The 16,673-nt window shown below is 34.7% G+C and overlaps 1 protein-coding gene across 2 annotated transcripts in view; it reads left to right on the top strand.

The window, feature by feature from the left end:
* The first annotated feature begins 236 nt into the window (after positions 1–236).
* The window catches only part of LOC143072370 (threonine synthase-like 2), a 44,741-nt gene continuing 28,304 nt past the window's right edge, over positions 237–16,673 (top strand). Inside the window, exons 1-2 of one of the 2 annotated variants that reach the window (XM_076247266.1) lie at positions 337–369; positions 13,817–13,981. The gene's annotated coding sequence lies outside the window, so the exon portion shown is untranslated. Of the gene's footprint in view, positions 370–13,816; positions 13,982–16,673 lie in introns of both variants that reach the window. The other variant, XM_076247265.1, reaches the window with a different exon arrangement.

The raw sequence follows: 16,673 nt of genomic DNA, 5'->3' as shown, positions 1-16,673 counted from the left end.
AGTCTGTAAACATTGTAATCTTTCACTGAACCCTGTCTTATACAGTTATGTTATATGGAGTTTCCCCCTGGTGTATAATTCTTTATTATGATCACCTATTTAAAACCACCATGATACACACTGTTTATTTCTGTCAATCATAAATTTATAATACTAATATGTTTGCAAGCATACTAAACGTGGAAAGTCTAAATGTAATCAAATAGATCAATCGCCTGACAGGTGTTGTTAAAACCCGGACTTTGCTGCATAACCTATGCCCGTATGACTTGATGTTGATAATACACTGACAAATTAAACAAATAAACACCGTCCATTGGCTAAAATTAGTTTGGAGTTAATATTTAGGACGTCTTACACTTCATGAAGGTAATCTCTTGATGTATTTTCCCTCAAAGTATTACATGTGTGTAATTTGAACTAACAGTTACTCTAAGTATTCACTTCACATAAAATGACAACTATTAATTAAATAAAAGTGTTATATCAAAAAGTAAATTCAAGGTCATCACCCTTCATATAATGTTCTATCAAATGTATGTATATATATACACATCACGTTTGCGCGCAGTTTTTAATTTTTATAACATTTGAGTTTCAATTTAAAAGTAAACACACGTATATTAAAAAAAGTGTACTAATTTTAGTAAATCACTTGTAGATTATTTTCAGTTTCCACTATTTACAAAAATATATTTTACAAAATTCGTTTAGCATCAATTATGGAACGCCGTAACAGCCTTATGGTACTTCCTTCCTTATCATGATGAGGTTTTTCTTAACATGGTGAGGTCGTTCTATAGCATAGATTACCTTAGCTGTATTTGGCAAAACTTTTAGGAATTTTGGTCCTCAATGCTCTTCAACTTCGTACTTTATTTCACCATTTTAACTCTTTTGGATTCGAGCGTCACTGATGAGTCTTTTGTAGACGAAACGCGCGTCAGGCGTATGTACAAAATTTAGTCCTGGTATCTATGATGAGTTTATCTATATATGATGAGGTTTTTCTCTATTAAGATAAGGTTTTTCATTATTATGATGAGGTTTTTGATTATTATGATGACCTTTTTATTTCTTACGATGAGGTATTTCTCTATTATGATGAAGTTTTTGTCTATTATGATGAGGGTTTTCTTTATTATGATGCGCTTTATACCCAAACAGTCTCGTGTCGTTGCACTCAACGATACTAAATAGGAACCCCTTTTTTCATGAATTTTTAACCGGATTTTTGTGTCAAAAATGTCGGTAATTGATTTGGGGATGTACGGCGGGCGGGCGGCCGGGCGGGCGGCAACCAAATGTTGTCCGTGCATTTACTCATGAAGCGTTCAACCAAACCTTTTAAAATTTTAATATGTTGTATGTTGTTACTGACAACAAAATGGAGATCAAGTTCAATAATGACGATTTTGACTTTTACCGTTCAGGAGTTACGGTTCTTGAAAGTTTAAAAAATGTTGTGTCCGTGCATTTACTCATGAACTGTTCAACCAAACCTTTTAAAATTTTAATATGTTGTTACTGACAACATAACGGAGGTCAAGTTCAATAATGACGATTTTTACTTTTACCGTTCAGGAGTTACGGTTCTTGAAAGTTTAAAAAATGTCGTGTCCGTGCATTTACTCATGACCCAGTCAACCAAACCTTTTAAAATTTTGATATGGTGTTACTGACAACAAAATGGAGGTCAAGTTCAATAATGACGATTTTGACGTTTACCGTTCAGGAGTTACGGTTCTTGAAAGTTTAAAAAATGTTGTGTCCGTGCATTTACTCATGAACCGTTCAACCAAACCTTTTAAAATTTCCTATTAGGAGTTTTGGTCCTTGTAATATTGATAAATGCCAGAACACAAATAAATGTTAAAGAATCCGGTTTACTGTCATTTTGACAGCTCTTGTTCTGTTTTTAATTCATGCATATATTCTGGGAGTTGAAATTCATTAAGAAAAAGACTGGAATCGATATATCATAAAGTAAATTCAAGGTCATCACCCTTGATATAATTTTCTATCAAATGTATACACATCACGTTTGCGCGCAGTTTTTTTTTATTACATTTGAGTGCCATTCAGTTAAAAAGTAAACGCACGTATTTTAAAAAATTCTACTAGTTTTAGTTTTATGGAACGCACGTATATTAAAAAAAAATGTACTAATTTATCATTTACCATGCTACGTCAATCTTTAAAGACCCAAATGTTGCAAAACACCTATCCTACCTCCATGACAAATATGTTGTTGTCCCCGCAGATAAAGCCCCAAACAACATCGTTTTTGTGTGTAAAACTCATTACATTAACTGCTTGATAAAATTACAAAATTACAGCTATAATTTCGGATATTGCAAGTCACAGACTTTTCAACCCAGTCCGCATTGGCAAAGATGAAAAAGAGAAAAGATCTTTCCTTAATCTTTCCTTGGCCAACAACGGTCTCGATGGCGTCAACTTGGGCAATATCTTTCATCATAAATAGTTCAATCGAAAATACCTCCTTATTTCAAAGACCAATCTGTACCAATCATTTCTTATACCTATACCAAACCTATTGCAACTAAAATTTTCAATTACAAACACGTTTTGCAGGATATTGACGACTTCAGGTCTTAACCTCCTGATTGCACTTGTGCTAGTTCCCAATTCACATATAATCCTGCTGGCCACGTTATTACCGGTGACCTCAACATTGTTAATAACACTTCTCTACGAAATGTGTTATCGAAAGGTCCGAAATATCGTGAGCCTAAATCCATCAATTGGAAATACAACTTTAAAATTTTGATGATTCAGTTGAGGATTATGCCAGACAATGGGATAAGCGCGAGAAGGAAGACGTAGACACTTTTTCCGAATGGATTAGGGCAGTTAGGTCGTTGATACAAATCAGAATTAAGAAACTGAATGGGTGGGTCTATCAATGCCCATGCTACGTCAATCTTTAAAGACCCAATTGTTGCAAAACACCTATCCTACCTCCATGACAAATATGTTGTTGTCCCGCAGATAAAGCCCAAACAACATCGTTTTTGTGTGTAAAACTCACTACATTAACTGCTTGATAAACGAATTAGGTATTGACAATTCACTTGGAAACTCAACATATACCCTCACGACACTTAGCAAAGAGGAATCCTGGATAATCATAGGTCTGTTCTGTGTTCCTTTTGAATTTCAACCAAATATGAAGAACTGGATCTTACATCACTGTATTGGATACCTAAACTACATAAGTGTCCTTACAAACAACGGTATATTGCTGGGTCTTCCAAGTGCTCCACGAAACCTCTTTCTAAATTTTTAACATCTATTTTATCAGCAATCAAAGACGGGCTTCAAAGTTATTGTGAAACTGCCTATTCTAGAGGGGGGGGGGGGGGCGTGAATCAGATGTGGATACTTAAAATTCCAAAGATCTTTTAGAGTACATACAATCTAACTCTCTTTCATCTTGTAACAGTATTAAAACATTTGACTTTTCTACTCTTTACACTAGTATTTTGTATCTTGTCTTAGGGAGGGATAAATCTTACTTTGTAAAGGATCACTCTGATTCAAACAAAAAATTCTCTGAAACTGATATTATCAAGATGCTTGATTTCTTAATTGACAACATATTTGTTACGTTCGGAGGACGTGTTTTTCAACAGACTGTCGGCATTCCAATGGGAACAAACTGTGCCTCTCTACTTGCCGACTTGTTTCTTTATTATTATGAGGCTGACTTCATGCAGGAACTTCTTAGGAAGAAAGATAAGAAGTTAGCAATATCCTTTAACTCTACCTTCCGCTATATAGATGATGTTCTTTCACTAAATAATTCAAAATTTGGTGACTATGTGGAACGCATCTATCCCATCGAGCTAGAGATAAAGGATACTACAGATACAGTTAAGTCGGCCTCATATCTTGACTTACATCTAGAAATTGGCAATTAGGGTCGGATGAAAACAAACTTTACGACAAAAGAAATGATTTCAGCTTTCCAATTGTGAACTGTCCATTTCTAAGTAGCAACATTCCAGCAGCACCTGCATACGGGGTATATATCTCCCAATTGATACGATATTCCCGTGCTTGCATTTCCTATCATGATTTTCTTGATAGAGGGTTGCTGCTCACAAGGAAGCTATTAAACCAAGAGTTCCAAATGGTGAAGTTGAAATCATCCCTTCGTAAATTTTACGGACGCCATCACGAGTTGGTTGACCGTTATGGAATAACCGTTTCACAAATGATATCGGATATGTTCCTTTCGTCGTAACTACAATCCCCTTCCCTTTCATGAATGTGACATACCGAATTAGACTATTTACCGGATTTGTTATCACATAAGCAACACGACGGGTGCCACATGTGGAGCAGGATCTGCTTACCCTTCCGGAGCACCTGAAATCACCCCTAGTTTTTTGGTGGGGTTCGTGTTGTTTATTCTTTAGATTTCTATGTTGTGTCATGTGTGCTGTTGTTTTGTTTGTCTTTTTCATTTTAGCCATGGCGTTGTCAGTTTGTTTTAGATTTATGAGTTTGACTGTCCCTTTGGTATCTTTCGTCCCTCCTTTAGTTGGTCACTTGTAGATTATGAATCACGTTATTTACAATAATTTATTTTACAACATTCGTTTAGAATCGAGCATTCTAAATCATAATACATTTTGTATATATTTTTCAAAACGCTGAATACAAAAGTTTTATCTGAAACTTTCGGTCAAAATAAAGTTTGTGATTCAGAAATCTAAGGCTTCTTTTTTGTGATTCAGAAATCCAAGGCTTCTTTTTCCACCTAGTAAACTTGATATTAAACAAATACTGCACAACATGAGGAGGGGTTAATTTCATGTGCCTAACTATGAACAACGATCTTTATGATATAAATAAGAACAACTCATCAGATGGACAAATGTACAAGTGGACGTGGCCGGGTACTTGTACATCCCGACAACAAAAAGACACTAGGAACAGATCTGAGAGTACTCTCAGTTGTCTAACAGCTAGTTCAAAGCCACTAACAACTAATGAAAAAAAAAATCATGCATCTAAGACTAAACTATCCATCCGTACACATCCAACATCCATGAGTCTAGAAAAATTACCTTATTTTTAGCTTGCCGAAAAAGAAAGTAGAATGTAATAAAATTTTTAAAGGTGGATATAAATAAAGGCAACAGTAGTATACCGCTGTTCAAATCTCATAAATCTATATAGACTTAGAAAAGTCGTTGATCATTGTAAGGCATATAGATTTTTTTTTCTACAATGTATTAGTATATAATGGTACAGATAGCTGAAAAATGTATAAAATCCAGCCCAAACAAATTGTATCCGAATCTCCTGTTTTGAATGGACACTTATATCTGTCTCTATACTGCACAAATAAAAATTAATAAAAAGCAAATAGAAACAAGGAAATATATGCATTAAACTCTTTTAGGTCATTTTTTAGTAGCAACAAACAAAAGAACTATGCAAATTGGACATGCTTTGATACTATATCTGCCCTTAAATTTTTATAAGATAATATTTTTGTTCGCTTTAGAGATTCCGTATATCGTCAAGTTATCGGAATTCCAATGGGGACTAGCTGTGCACCACTTATTGCGGACCTATTTTTGTAATGTTATGAATTACAATTTGTGACTAAAATCCCATCGAAACAACATCTGAAACAAATATTTAACAATATTTCTAGATATTTGGATGATATATTGGCTCTCAATAATGAAAACTTCAGTATGTATACTAAAGAAATTTATCATGTTGAACTAATACATACAATGACCACTACCCTTTTCTCGATCATGATATTTATATCGTGAACGGGAAGCTTAATACAAAAAATTATGATAAAAGAGAGGATTTTTCATTTCCTATCGTTAATTATCCATTTTTTAGCTCACCTGGCCGAAAGTCCAAGTGAGCTTTTCTCATCACTTGGCGTCCGGCGTCCGTCGTCGTCGTCCTGCGTTAACTTTTACAAAAATCTTCTCCTCTGAAACTACTGGGCCAAATTTAACCAAACTTGGCCACAATCATCATTGGGGTATCTAGTTTAAAAAATGTGTCCGGTGCCCCGCCCAACCAACCAAGATGGCCGCCATGGCTAAAAATAGAACATAGATGTAAAATGCAGTTTTTGGCTTATAACTCAAAAACCAAAGCATTGAGAGCAAATCTGACACGGGGTAATATTGTTCATCAGGTCAAGATTTATCTGCCCTGAAATTTTCAGATGAATCGGACATTTCGTTGTTGGGTTGCTGCCCCTGAAATGGTAATTTTAAGGAAATTTTGCTGTTTTTGGTTATTATCTTGAATATTATTAGCTCACCTGGCCCGAAGGGCCAAGTGAGCTTTTCCCATCACTTGGCGTCCGTCGTCGTCCGTCGTCGTTAACTTTTACAAAAATCTTCTCCTCTGAAACTATTGGGTCAAATTAAACAAAACTTGGCCACAATCATCATTGGGGTATCTAGTTTAAAAAATGTGTGGCGTGACCCGGCCAACAAACCAAGATGGCCGCCATGGCTAAAAATAGAACATAGGGGTAAAATGCAGTTTTTGGCTTATAACTCAAAAACCAAAGCATTTAGAGCAAATCTGACAGAGGTAAAATTGTTTATCAGGTTAAGATCTATCTGCCCTCAAATTTTCAAATGAATCCGACAACCCGTTATTGTGTTGCTGCCCCTGAAGTGATAATTTTAGGGAATTTTTGCTGTTTTTTGGCTATTATCTTGAATATTATTATAGATAGAGATAAACTTTAAACAGCAATAATGTACAGCAAAGTAAGATTTACAAATAAGTGAACTTGACCGAAACGGTCAGTTGACCCCTGAAGGAGTTATTGCCCTTTATAGTCAATTTTTAACCATTTTTTCGTAAATCTTAGTAATCTTTTACAAAAATCTTCTTCTCTGAAACTACTGGGCCAAATTAAACTAAACTTGGCCACAATCATCATAGGGGTAACTTGTTTAAAAATGTGTGGCGTGACCCGGCCAACCAACCAAGATGGTCGCCATGGCTAAAAATAGAACATAGGGGTAAAATGCAGTTTTTGGCTTATAACTCAAAAACCAAAGCATTTAGAGCAAATCTGACATGGAGGTAAAATTGTTTATCAGGTCAAGATCTATCTGCCCTCAAATTTTCAGATGAATCCGACAACCCGTTGTTGGGTTGCTGCCCCTAAATTGGTAATTTTAAGGAAATTTTACTGTTTTAGGTTATTATCTTGAATATTATTATAGATAGAGATAAACTTTAAACAGCAATAATGTACAGCAAAGTAAGATTTACAAATAAGTGAACTTGACCGAAACGGCCAGTTGACCCCTTTAGGAGTTATTGCCCTTTATAGTCAATTTTTAACCATTTTTCGTAAATCTTAGTAATCTTTTACAAAAATCTTCTCCTCTGAAACTACTGGGCCAAATTAATCCAAACTTGGCCACAATCATCTTTGGGGTATCTAGTTTAAAAAATGTGTCCGGTGACCCGGCCATCCAACCAAGATGACTGCCATGGCTAAAAATAAAACATAGGGGTAAAATGCAGTTTTTGGCTTATAACTCAAAAACCAAAGCATTTAGAGCAAATCTGACATGGGGGTAAAATTGTTTATCAGGTCAAGATCTATCTGCCCTCAAATTTTCAGATGAATCCGACAACCCGTTGTTGGGTTGCTGCCCCTAAATTGGTAATTTTAAGGAAATTTTACTGTTTTGGGTTATTATCTTGAATATTATTATAGATAGAGATAAACTTTAAACAGCAATAATGTACAGCAAAGTAAGATTTACAAATAAGTCAACATGACTGAAATGGTCAATTGACCCCCTAAGGAGTTATTGTCCTTTATAGTCAATTTTTAACAATTTTCATCAAATTTGTAAATTTTTACAAACATTTTTTATTGAAACTACTGGGCCAAGTTCATTATAAATAGAGATAACTGTTAGCAGCAAGAATGTTCAGTAAAGTAAGATGTACAAACACATTATCATCACCAAAACACAATTTTGTCATGAATCCATCTTCTTCCTTTGTTTAATATTCACATAGACCAAGGTGAGCGATACAGGCTCTATAGGTTGCATTTCTGTAAATATTGACAATGCAATTTCCCATAGGAACTCCTTTTACGGCTAAAACTGTACCACTTTTACTATGAAGTTTTGAAAAAAATCTTATCCTAGAATTGAAAGTTCATATGCACCACAATTTTTTTCAAAGGTCAAAATATAGGGCTGTGCGGCATATTTTCAACGTTTATATGCCCTGAACTTCTCAGAGTTTAAACTTACACTAATTTTCTTAACTACCCCTACCTCGAATGAAAGGTTACCACAGATTTCAATGTAAACAATATGCACGTGTTTATTTACTGGTAACATTCCCAAGTTCTGTCTCTGCGATATGGAACACAGAGAGCATAACTGGGAACCAGTATGTAAACAAAATGAATTTTCTATGAATATTCAATTACTCCCCAAAAGAGGCGTGTTTTGAGAAACAGCTGTATTTACAAAGTGCAACCTATAGAGCCTCTAGTTTTAGATGTTTACGTTCCCTAGTCTCCACCTTGTGGTGTTTATATATATATCAACTTGTTCGATTCGCTCTTGTATGTAACAACGTATTACATTTTAAAGGGGAGGGTTGAGATCTAAAAAAAACATGTTAAACCCCGCCGCATGTTTGAGATTTTAATCTCTTTATCAATATCATGCTGAAAGGGACAATACCTGATACCTGATATCTTCAAATCTGAAATTCTTGCACCATTTTATAAAAAAGATCCATCTTTATCAAAAAAACATAGAGGAATAGCAGTAATTTACGCCTAAGTCCGAATGGGATAACTATTTTATATCCCAGCTGTTTTAGATTAGACGAAAAACCATTTACAATTCATAAAATCTAGTTAAAAACGCCATGCACACAACCTTTAAAAGATATTTTATATATTACTAATTGATGTATACCCTTTACGACCCCCGAACACGATGAGTAGATATCAAACAATGTCAACTCGCTCCAGTGGCCAATCGGCCCACACTGTATCGCCACTTTATAAAAATATTGCCCCACTCTTGTTAACCGACTCGCCCCACTTTAGAAAAAGTGTAAAATCAAATTCAACATTCAGTCTGACAACTCACTTATAAAAGAAAAGGGTTTAAACCCCACTGAATAAAGGTCTGCCAACTCGCCCCATTTATAAAAATAATATGTTGGTTCCTTTAAGTACTGATAATTCATATCCAGTCGTCCTGGTGTTGTGGTATGTATCGTGGCTTGATATGCTAAAGGTCTTGAGTTCGAATCCCAGCAGATACACTGGATTTTTTCTACGTGAATTTTGAAAGATAGTCTTTTCCGTATAATTATTTACAAGTTTTATAGTGGATTTGACATTCCCGCCAAAATGTTACAGAACAAAGGAAATCATACATAACAAAGAAACTTAAACTGGGGTGATCTGGTAGGGGTGATCCGGTTCAGATCACCCCTGTTAGAACAAAGGAACTGGGGTGTAATAAAAATGACAAATCACAAAAATACTGAGCTCTAAAGGAAGGGAAATCAAATGGCAAAATCAAAAGCTCAAACACAACAGACGAAGGGATAACAGCTGTCATATTCATGACATGGAACAGGCATTTTCCTATGTAGAAAATGGTGAATTAAACTTGCTATGTAAAACTCGTCAAATTTAATAATAAAGAAAACGATATGTGAACAAAACAAAACAAAGACATAATGGGGAAAAATGTCCAAAAAGGGATTCCGCAGTCAACATAGTATTATAATCCGTACCAATGTAAAAACAAACAAATATGTAACAAAGAAGCACAAAGCGCATTATCAAAAATTAAAGACAACAATACAAAATTTTACCAAAGCAAAATAACACAATGACGGGATGTACAAGTACAGAGCCACGTCGTATGTATCCAAGAAGCACGATAAGGCATATAGAAAACGCACATTAGCAAAAAAAAAAAGGCCGGAAGAATACACAAATTTTACAATAACACAATGACGAAATGTATAAGTACAGAGCCACGTCAAATGTATCGAAGAAACACAGAAACGCATGACAAATCACATTAACAAAAATGAAAGACAAGAATACAAATATTATTATAGAATTATAACATAATGACGGGCTATATTAGTACAGAGTCACGTAAAATGGATATCACAAAAACAAACAGACTATAAATAGTAATAGTAATAATCATAAAACAATAAAAGAATATTATAACACGTTATTAAGATGATATTTAATCAACGTCAGTACTTAGAATCTATACTTCAAGACCATAGTTTATTATTAGTGAAGTTGATACGGAATATGTATCAATAAGGTTTTGGTACCTTCCGATGAACCTTTTTAGAAAAAGAACGTCCCCTAGTTCGACAACTTTCTGCTCAGACACTGGTGTAATTTAACAAAGACTGAGAAGAAGCTGCAAGCTCTTGAATACCGAAAAAGATAATAAATGTGTATCACATTTGCAGGTGAAGTTTATATAGTGCTACTGAGGTGGGGAAAATTAATAATTTCGAAACTAAAATCGTCTCGTTTGTCATATATCCTGATACTGAGATGACCGTGTATGTCTAATTCGATGTATAATTTGACATTTCCATTCTAAGTTTTATAACCACGGCTTTCTTTTGTTGTTTTGCATGAAGTTTGCCTTCATCCGTCTAATTTTAGAGTTAGTGCATCGGACTACTAACACAAAGGTTCCTGGTTCGATTCCCGTCTGGGATGAAAATTTCAGGGACTTAATTTTCGGCTCTCCCTTGACACCATTTGCGAGTATGGTCTTGAGGAAACGATGATAGTCCGTCGGAAGGTACGATAAATGGCTGACCCGTGTTAAGAGAGAGCCATGTCCCTTCTACGTTACAGACACCCTTGTAGATTTCGAAAAAGAGCAGGCTAATGCCGCTACAAGGCAGCACTCGCACCCGCAAAGTGGAAGGGGATTAATATAAGTTAAAAACTTGTTTCCCAATCCACTTTTAATAAATATGTTTAAACAAACAAAAGAAAAACTTATATTTAGCAACCCTAGACAGTCAAAAGGCCTTTAATGTGGTACACAATAAGACTTTACTAAATAAATTATATTAAGAAGTATCAGCAGATGTTTGGAAAATATATATTCAAATATATACTCGCACCCGCAAAGTGGAAGGGGATTAATATAAGTTAAAAACTTGTTTCCCAATCCACTTTTAATAAATATGTTTAAACAAACAAAAGAAAAACTTATATTTAGCAACCCTAGACAGTCAAAAGGCCTTTAATGTGGTACACAATAAGACTTTACTAAATAAATTATATTAAGAAGTATCAGCAGATGTTTGGAAGATATATATTCAAATATATCAACGGAAGCAAAATAGAATAGTGACAACAGTAAAAGATTTCCAATATAACAAGGAGTAAGACAAGGAGGTGTCCTATATTCCCTCATTCTTTAAAGTCCTACATTAATGACTCAAGTGTCAATATAACAAGAGAAAAGCGCCCTAGGACAAACAATAGGACTAATATAATGGCAGTTCATTATGCAATTATTATATTGTGATGATGCCAACAGACAACAGAAATTGCAAAAACTGATGAAATTGCAAAATTTTAAAATTGTGATACAATTATGTGTGTTTATGAATTAAAAATACCCAGATCGGTATATGATTATAAATTAAAAATACCCAGATCGGTATATGATTCAATGAATAATTATGCCAATTTTAAAATTGTGATACAATTATGTGTGTTTATGAATTAAAAGCACCCAGATAGGTATATGATTCAATGAATAATTATGCCAATGAAATGTACAATCGTTTATTTAGCAAATTTGACATTGTATGATTTCCTAAAGTTGATGAAAAGAAATTCCGTAAAGCACGATTTACCGTTCCGATAATGTATCTGGATGCTGTAACTAACTGCTATCTCTTGACCTTTAATTATTTAATTGTCGTTCAACAATGTCTTACGAATTTGATTATAGAGTTACGTGATATTATTTCCACAAATAATACAACTCAAGTATCTGAGTTTTCAAAAACTTTTGAGAGAAACTTTGTATCAAAAACTTGACGACCATCATAATGAAACAGACTATCATATGAGACTTCTTACAGACGAATTATCAGATGCCCTCATTCCAGTGGACCTTGTAATTAACGATATTATGGCACTCAAAACGACTGGTGACGGAAATTGTTTATTTCATGCAGCTTTGCTTGCATTCACGAGTATGTAGAATTTTTGTTTTTTCGGCCAGGTCTTTTATATAGTTCATAATATTTATTAATTTGGAAAGTCTCCCATCGTAAAATATATTCATATAGGGAAAAAAATAAAATAAAATGAAATGATTTAATCAGTGGTTTAAAAAAAATGATGATTGGAAGTTTGCTGGGCTGCTGCTTAAAATTTAAAAGCGTGTCCTATGTTTATTGCCGATAAGACTTCTGATTATATATAATATTTGATTCGTTCATTGTTGAAGAGAACAGGAATAAATGCACTGTTCATTGAGGAGGAGGAAAGGGGGGGGGGGGGGGGTGGCTTACCCTTTTTCGGGTGTTTTAAGCTCATGATTTTGGGATCTGGGAATTATTTTTTCGAATTTCGGGATGTCGGGATTTAAATTTATTTAAATTCGGGGCCTCTGGATTTCATGTTTGTAAGCCCTGAATTTCGGGATCAAGACCACTCTGACCCCTCCCCCATTGTCTATGATTGATAATTTGTATGTTTTCCATGTATTGCGTTTTGTCTCCATATCCCTTCATAAATAATACAAATAATAAAAAAAAAAACAAATACGAAACGGAAAAAATAGAGAAAAAAAAACTAAAAAAACAGACATTATTTTGGAACTTCTAGGTGCTCTTGGTGGGTAAACGAAAGCAACACACCATGAAGCTGATCAAATAAAGGAAACAGTAGTATACGGCTGTTCAAAACTCATAAATCTATGGACAAAAAACAAAATCGGGGTAACAAACTAAAACTGAGGGAAACGCATTAAATATTAGAGGAGAATAACGACACAACATTAAAATGTAACACACACAGCAACGGACTAAGCATTAGACAAAATCCGATGAGAATAACCAATATAAAATCAAAACCAAATACATGAATTTGGGATAGAAAAGTACAAGTATCTCAAAGCCAGTAAGTTCAGAAAATAGTATTATTGTTGTTTTAATGATAATCGTTAAATACGTATAATTAAATCTATCAACTAATCAATTGTAATTTGTATTGACTTTGTGTGATGCTCAATGTGACAATAAACTATCTGTTTGTTTCTTTATTTCTTCTACGAGTCTATGAATTACGGATCGAATCGGAAGGGGTTATTCACAAAAAAGGGGACACATTTATTTTGAATTAACGGTTCGTTACTATATGTATTTATCGAGATCGTCCGTCTATCCTTCCGTCCGTAACAAGTATCTGAAAGTTTCTACTCTGTAACTTTTTTTAAAGTACCATTGATTTGGAGTTCAGTCGTAAGTTTTCACGATTCAGAACATCCGTTGTACGTCCGTCTGTCTGTCAGCCCCCCCTTTTTTTTTTTTTTTGGTGTATTATGTGCATTATGTGCTGTGTTTCATTATGAATACTGAGGATTGAATCACTATTCACATTTTTTCTCTAATTTTATGGTATTATACATGTAGTAGTTGGCAAAATGAAATACTCGGCTTCAATCATGCAATTTAGACGAAACGCATATGTTTATTTCAGGTACAGAAGTTCTGTCGCATGTTTAAAGTTTGCAGACTGCATGTGAACTTTATCTCCATAGCGAATTTTATGCCGATCAACCAAGGATTGTTGAAGCATCCACTAGCCCAACGATATCTACAAGCCATTTAGATACACTTTTTACGTACATGCTGTCCGATGAAGGTGATGCAATATTTTGCACAACTAGAGACAAAGTCGAAACTATAAAATTAGAAAGTAAACTAACATGTACTCCAGGTAGCTGGTGTTCACTGTTGCAAGCTTTTGCATTGTCATCAGTTATCCAGAAGAATACATATATGGTTTATCCAGATTGTAATTACGGAATTAGACCTTTGTTTAGGTGTCATACCACCAATTACTCCCTCAAATTTAGAACTATGCGAAAGTAGGCCTACTCGGACAAAAAATAGTGCATTTGATGACATTGTTTACTTAAACTAACCAACAAATTGGCAGAAATGAAACTTTTGGTGAAAGAGAAATATATTAAGACCACATTGAGGTAAAATTTACTTGTTTATGAGTTTGCATTCAAAATTGAGGATAAATGCACTCCATAGTATACAAATTTAAGATTTCCAGAAAACCAGGGGTTATTTTTAGTGGTACCTCTATTCGGAAGACCTTTTCTTTATATGATTTTAAACATCTGTTGAAAATTGGCATGTAGAAAGCTGATACATGTACGATTCAGGATATACCTGGTTTCTATGAAGTTAAACTTAAGGTAAAATATTTAGAAAGCTGTGAAAATTGTAAAATTTGGTTGAACAGATAGGGACTTTTAATTGATGGTATGACACCTTAAACGGCATGATAAGACCGAGATGTAGCAATATTATTGAACAGTTCGACACAATATATATTCTATGGTATAGAGATGGGAATTTAGGCAACACTCCTAAAGCAGCATATCAGCCAAATCATTTTGTTTGTTTATCAATTTGTAACAACAATACTTTCACAAGAGAAACACAAAAACGTAGAACAAGCGAAGCTCTGCCTCAAAATGTGTCCGTAGGCAAAAAGGTGAAAAACAGCTCAAGTATTGGTGCTAAGACTAATGAAGGGTCTGAGGAAAGTAGCTCTAATGTATTCGATAGCACACACGATAATAGTAGCAGTAAGTCAATGGACACAGATGAATCTTTAGAGACAGATAAACCTTTAGAGACAAATCAACCGCTCGAAGAGGTAAACTTTCATGAAAGTCAGAGTTTGGACGACACTTTTTTCTACACCTAAATCTGTGTCCTCTTCCAACTTTGACACGTTTTTACATAATACCACAAGACCAGTAGACAATACAACGAAGTATTCACTAATAAAAAACAGAATACCACCAGAACACAAGCAAGAAAAGTGGTAAACGCAAACGTTCCTGCCAACACCAGTGGTTTGAACAGTTTAAGTTCATTACACATTCGATGGAAAATGACGGCATTTACTGTTTGCCATGCGTTCTGTTTCCAGTAGAAAACACACCTGGTGGTTGTGCAAGGCTTTTAATTACATTACCTTACAAAAAATGGAAAGACACAGTTGCTGATATGAAAAACCATTCTGTTAGTGCCTACCACAAAGCGTCATCGGAACAAATGGACAATTTTATTGAAGTCATGGAAGAAAAAAAGAATTGGGAATAGATTTTACCTTAGATGAGAAGTTGAAGGAGCGAGTGGCTAAAAATAGCAAGGTATTAGAATCGATTCTTCAATGCATTGAGTTCTGTGGTCGTCACGGGATAGCGCTAAGGGGCCACCGATATGATGCTGACATTGAAAATGGTAAAGACAACCTTGACCCAGACAAAAAGATAGAAAATACTGGCAATTTCAAAGGATTGTTGAAACTCTCTAACGATCTCGGTGATACAACGTTAACAGAACACTTAACAACATGCGCTAAGTCAACTAGTTATATATCTAAAACATCTAAGAATGAACTTTTGGTTTGTATCAAGAAGTACATACAGTCAAAAACTATAAACCAAATATAGAATCAACCTCACGGACCACTTTTTGGAATACAAGCTGACGAGTGTGCAGATGTTAGCAGTAAAGAACAATTAGGTATTGTATTGCGGTATTTAGTGAATGGAGTCACACCAGTTGAAAAATTGATAGAATTTGTTGAGTGCCAAGAGACAACTGGTGCTGCCATTGCCGAACACATTATGAAAAGAATAAAAGAGCTTGGACTTAACATGATAAATTGTAGTTCACAGTCCTATGATAACGCTGCAAACATGACAGGAATTCATAAGGGCTGTGCAACAAAAATCAAAGAATCATTTCCGAAAGCTAAATTTTACTACTGCATGAATCATGATTTAAACTTGGCAGTCTCCAAATCGTGTCAACTTTCAGAAATGATGATTATGTTGGAAAACACTAAACAGCTGGGTATATTTTTCAAATATTCACCAAAAAGGCAACACTATTTGGAAGAATCCTTTGATGCCTTGAACATAGAAAGACAGGAAAATCAGGAGGAATTGCTAAAACGATACAAATTAAAAAACTCTTTGTGAGACTCGATGGGTAGAGCACCATACAACTTTGGAGCATTTGTATGATATTTACGAAGCAGTTGTTCATTGTCTGACAACAATTTCAACACGTAGAAAAGGTTCATGGGATGCAAAATCAGTTACTGAGCATGGATACTAGCTCTATGTACAAACCTCCATTTCTCAGGTTATCTCAGAAATTTAAGCAAACTGATACAAGGACCAACAAAAGAGATTCTTTTTGCTTTCCAAAAGATAACTGTGGTGAAATCTGAATTAAAAGATATTAGGCAAAAGTGTGAAGAAGAATTTAAAGATGTATGGACTAAGGCAAATGAA

This window comes from Mytilus galloprovincialis, chromosome 4 (assembly GCF_965363235.1).
Source record: "Mytilus galloprovincialis chromosome 4, xbMytGall1.hap1.1, whole genome shotgun sequence".
Classification (NCBI taxonomy): Eukaryota; Metazoa; Mollusca; class Bivalvia; order Mytilida; family Mytilidae; genus Mytilus; species Mytilus galloprovincialis.
Note: the sequence above shows the minus strand (reverse complement) of the source record. Positions and strands in the feature narration are given on the sequence as shown.